Below are 6,000 nucleotides of genomic sequence, written 5' to 3'. Positions count from 1 at the left end.
CCTTCTCTCCATACCCCCTGATCCACTTAGCCACAAGGGCCACATCTAACTCCCTCTTAAATATAGCCAATGAACTGGCCTCAGCTACCCTCTGTGGCAGAGAGTTCCAGAGATTCACCACTCTCTGTGTGAAAAATTCACACAGTATATGTACGACTTCTGGATGGAGTAAAACTATGTATTCAAAATTGTCTTGTGAAGTTCGTCAAGTTGAGTTTATTGTCATGTGCACAAGCATGTTCAGGCACAGATACAACAAAAATGTTGCTTGCAGTCGCATCATAGGTAGATGAAGCACAAAAAAACAAAGTATTCATAAATTGCCCATCAATTTTACAAAAGGTCTGTGCAAAATATGGTGCAAAAATGCACAATTATAAAACAAGTGCATAGTCGAGGAAGAGGTGTTCTATTACCAAGGCAGAATTAGGTTTGTGAGGTTGGTTTATAAAACCTGATAGTTATATAAAAGTGGCTATCCTGAACCTAATGGTGTGCAACGTCAGACTTCTATACCACCTGTCCAACGGTAGACGCAGTGAGAAGAGGGTCTAACCCGGATGATGGATGCCGCTTGAGATAGTGCTTCGTGTAGATGGTTTCAATGGTGAAGAGGGCTGTGCCCATGATGGACCAGGCTAGGTCCACCTCTGTCTGTAGCCTCTCAGATTCCTGCGCATTGGAATTGGTTATCAGAGTATATGCAACAACCAAGATATTTTCTACAGCGCGTCTGGAGAAGTTTGAATATTTGGTGACATCTGAATATCTTTAAACTTCTAAGAATGCAGAGGCACTGGTGAAGCTTTGTTGTGATTAGGTCTATTGGCTGGGCCAGGACTAGTCACCTGAATTATTGTTATCCAGGAACAGTGCTTAGGAAGAGTAGAAACTCTGGCACCTGCTTCACTAACATGAAAACACAGCCAGGTGAGAGCGGAAGTTGCACATTTCCATTCGCAAAGGCATACAGTTACCGAGCCCAATGTGACAATTCAACATTTGCCAATTGAATATGTCTCTGTCTTAGAGCTGTAACATGGTATAATACAATTTATTTTGAAGCAGGTAGACAGCATAGTGAAGAAGGCTTTTGGCAAATTAGTCTTCATCAGTCAGGGCACTGAGTATAGAAGTCAGGAGATTATGTTGCAATTGTATGGGATGCTAATGAGGCCACACTTGACGTTTTGTGTTCAGCTTTGGTCACCCTGCGTGGGAAAGATGCCATTATGCTGGAAATAATGCAGAAATTATTTCTGAAAATGTTGCTGGGTTTAACAGAAATTAGTTTCAGGGAGAGGTTTGGCAGGCAAGGACTTTATATCTTGTAGAGTAGATGACTGAGGGCTTATCTAATGGAAATGCATAAAACCACGAGGAGCATTAGAATGGGTACTGTCTTTTTCCCCAGAGTTGGGGAATCTGGAAATAGCAGGCATAGATTTAAGGTGAGAGGGGAGAGATTTTTAGGCAGCATTTTAACTCAGAGGATGGCATATATATGGTGGTGTGTATAGTCCCGGGCTAAGGTAAGCATCTTATTTCCAATTGAAGTTATTTTATTGTCTGAGATATAAATCATGGCACTGATTTCACTTTTGCACCAGGTTTGAACATTAATCAGGAACACTCGATGATTCAAAACATTTTCTCCTACTTAAACCTTTTAAACATACAATGCTACATAATGTGGAACAAACAAAATGGTTCTTGGTTGCACTTGCTTGCATTGAAACATATCTTCAATACATATATCCCCACTGTACATCTCATTCAATCCACACAATCCTTTGCCCAAGGTCCAAACATCTAGATTTATTCTTGTTTCATTGACCAGTAGCGGGACTGCTTCCCCAATAACTTTATTCTGATCTCTTATAAAGTTGGTAGAAACAAAAGGATGTAACATGACTTGTTTATCATTACATTCTATCCAAATCATTCTGCCAAATATCTGCCCACAAAAGCACAACGATTCACAAGGACTGTAACATGGGTTTTTTTTAATATTTGTCACTGCTTGACCTCTAAGTTCAAAAGTAATTTGGATATATGTGGATCAATCTTCATTGATTCAAAATTACTTAATGTTACATAGGCTTTATAGGCCTTGGAGGAAAGTAGTTTTCACAAATAAAGATAATTAGACACCAGATCTGTCGCACAATCATTATGCTACAGTTGACTAGTTGGCATTGGTTTGGACATTTCGCTAAGCAGGTTCTAGCCACAGCTTAGGGCTTTACTACTGAAGGTTCGGCTGAGTTGAGAGCACAAATTTACATTGACGGATGTACAAAAGATAAATTCTTGCCTATCTCATAGGTCAGTGGCAGGATATCCATGAGACTTTGAGCAAGGAATGCTGTTTGCATGGTTGCAAAATTTACATTGCTTGGGCTTCTGTCCTGATTCTGTCCTGATTCTGTCCATTAACCAACTCCAATGATTCAAAGACTTTACCTGGTGGAAAGATCATGAGCAAGATATTCCCCAAGCTCTGGTTCTATGTTGAAGGATTTTAAGGATGGGTTAAGGGAGTGTTAGGAGCTTTTGTGGACATGGCCTGTCCAGCTCATCTGTGCTTACTCATCAGCCAGGCACAGCTGTAAAGAACATTTGCCCACTTGTGCTCCTCATATATCATGTCTACCTGACTTCCTTCATCAAAAAACAATGGACCTGACTCAGGTTGAGTTGTCAGGCTTCCTTTATCAGAGACTAGGTTAAGCTTCTCTTCATGTAAAACATTGCTATAATTTATGTTAAAATTGCCTGCCTATAATTTTCTAGTTCTAATTAATTCACCTTTTTATACAATGAAAGACTTGACCATGTTACTCCTTTTCTAAGCTCAGATTGTTGTTCAAAAGTACTTCACAGCCAGTTAGATGTTTTGGTTTAAGTTTTAGGAAATGTACCATGAAATATTTCACAGCAAGATCCCAGAGACGGCATAGAAAGAATGCCAAAACAGCGTTTGATTGGCCGCCAAATAAAATTGTAACATATATCGCTGGTCGGTGCGAACTCAGTGGACTGTCTGGTTGTATCTCCAAACTAAACAGTATAACATGCAGGTACATTCATTTAAAATTAAATTCAGTGATGATTTCACATGATTTCTTACTGTGTAAAGCTCAATATCTGACCAATTTCTGTTTAACACGTTTGGTCTGCCGTGAACATTTTTCTCTCCCAAAACAGTTCATATCTAGCAAACTGATCAACGAACCAGACAGCAGTTGGACGCAGTCATAGAAACATAGAAAATGGGTGCAGGAGTAGACCATTCGGCCCTTTGAGCCTGCACAGCCATTCAATATGATCATGGCTGATCATCCAACTCAGTATCCTGTACCTGCTTTCTCTCCATACTCCCTGATTCCTTTAGCGACAAGGGCCACATCTAACTCCCTCATAAATATAGCCAACGAACTGGCCTCAACTACATTCTGTGGCAGAGAATTCCAGAGATTCACCACTCTCTGTGTAAAAATGTTTAGAAGTGTTCAGAGGGTCCCAGAGGGGTTTAGAGACGTTATAAGCCCCCCGTGAGAAATTGTATTTCTCTGAAATTGAAGATAGACATAAAGCTGGAGTAACTCAGCAGGACAGGCTGCGCAGCGACTTTGGAGAGAAGACCCTTCTTCAGACTGAATTGAACTCTCGTCGGTGAGAGTACTTGTGATTGTCTGAAGAAGGGTCTCGACCAGAAATGCAACCCTCTCCCCAGAGCCGCTGCCCGTCCCGCTGAGCCACTTTCAACTTCAGAGCCAAACAAAAAACACAGAGTGCTGGAGGAACTCAGCGGTCAAGGCGGCTGCTTCACCCGCTGGGTTTCTCCAGCATTTTTGTCTACCGCTAAACGTCAATGATTCCGGGAATGCTGAGGCAACAGGGTGAGAGAGCTAGAGAGAGACGAGATGGGGAGCGGGAGAGAGAGCAAGAGAGAGGGAGGGAGGGAGGGAGAGAGCAAAACACAGAGAGACACAACGTGGGTCAGTAGGTGAATGACTAACCTGCACACCAGGAAGAAGCCGCTTCTCGCGGTCCGGGGCCTTCACTCATGATGGTGAGTTTCAAGAAATTCGCAATGTGTCATCGATCTACATTCCTCAGTAAATGTAATTGTGTTTTAAACAAGTATTATTGACGCCGCGTGAATTTTATTCAAAGGAACACGGCGTCATTAATATTAATTCAAAACACAATAACATTTACTGAGGAATGTGGATGGATGAAGACTGATATAACAACTTGTTAACAATTTCATGTTAAGAAGTACTAACAGTACTAGTTAATAAATCATTTGTGTCTGATGGCCGTGAAGCGGTTGTTATACATGGTCGTTTAAAAAAAAAAATCCGGATGGCGAATTAAAAAAAAATTCTTTATTTAACAAAGAGAATTTGTATTTCCGTACGAAATACGGAACATTAGTGCGGGGCCCCCATTAGGGGCGGGGCCCAATTGGGGGCAATCGGTCAAATCGGCTTAAGGCCGGCCCTGCCCCATAGTATTCATTACATCCAGGAGATCCTTTACATCTAAATGAAGATAGGGACGTATTTTAATATCTGAGTCATCACAGTATTGTTTAACCAGTATTGTTTAACCAGTACGACGTTGAAATACGTTGAAGTACAAAAAAAATTTGTACTTCCGGTGGCGCTGGTGCCAGCAGCCTCCACCTACAGCCCGGTATCTTTTTGTTTTTTTGTTTATTTAGTTATGTAAAAGTGTATTTTTTTGTGTTTTTTTGGTGTTTTTATGTGGGGGAAGAGGGCACGGTGCAGGGGATACCGTCCTTCAGCCGCTTCCTGGTGAGGACGCGACTATTATTCGAGTCGCGTCCTCGCCCCCCCCCCCCCTCCCCCCACAGCGGCCTACCTACCTGGATTGACGCGGCCTTTCCTGCCGGGATCGACCGGAGCTCCAGCAGCGGCGGGACAGCGCTGAAACATCGCGGGGCTGGCGATGCCTTACCGGGGGTCGCTGTCTGGAGCCCGGAGTGCTGGACCTGCTGCACCAACATCATGGAGCTGCGGTTTGCGGAGCTCCCAACGCGGGCGGCGCTGACTAACAACGCGGGGTCCTGTGACTCTACCCGGCTCGGCCTGTGGACTCGGGAGCTGCGGACTCCGGCAGCGGGACGCGGCTGATCAGGAGGTCCGGGCCGCTGAGGAGGAGGATGCTCACCGTCGGGGTTCGGCGTCGGCGTTCCACCAGCCCGGCGTGAGGGCCTGAACATCGGGCCACCCGGGGCGGCAACTGCGGGTGCTCGGAAGGCCCCAACCACGGATGAACACGGAGGGGAGGCTGGCTGGACTATGGTGCCTTCCTCACCTTGGTGCCATATATGTTATGTTGTGTCGTGGACTTTCTGTGTTTGTGCTTTTTTTTAAAATTTTAATTCAATTTCAATTTTATTTTTAATATGTTTTATTATTTATTAATTATTTATTTTTATTATTTCTTTGTGATTTTTTTAATGATACTGCCTGTAAGGGAAATTCATTTCGTTGTCTCAAATTGAGACAATGACAATAAATTTGAATTACAATTACAATTACAATTACAATACCTGCCCAGATTTTGAACACACAAACCTTCCAGCTCATATGCATGAGTTCTAATAATGAAACCATTGATGACAACATATTGTAACACATTGTTAAATTTCCAATTCATGGGAACAGCTCCAAAACTTATATTTTTGTGATTTTCTTTTAACAGTATAAAGTAAATAGTTCAAGCATTATCTGTTATTACTTATTCTACTTTATCTTAATGACTGTACGACTGAACTGGTGTCTAATTATCTTTATTTGTGAAGGATACTTTTCTACAAGGCCTAAAAGGTCCAAGTAACAAGTAATTTTAGATCAATGAAGATTGATCCACATATATCCAAATTACTGCCAGTTTACTGTTACTATCTTTCCTTCTCTCACTCCAACAAATAAATTCTCACAACATATCTGAGATGCAAGA

Source organism: Leucoraja erinacea, chromosome 4, assembly GCF_028641065.1.
Source record: "Leucoraja erinacea ecotype New England chromosome 4, Leri_hhj_1, whole genome shotgun sequence".
Taxonomy (NCBI): domain Eukaryota; kingdom Metazoa; phylum Chordata; class Chondrichthyes; order Rajiformes; family Rajidae; genus Leucoraja; species Leucoraja erinaceus.
The sequence above is the reverse complement of the archived record's forward strand: the minus strand, read 5'-3'. Positions refer to the sequence as shown.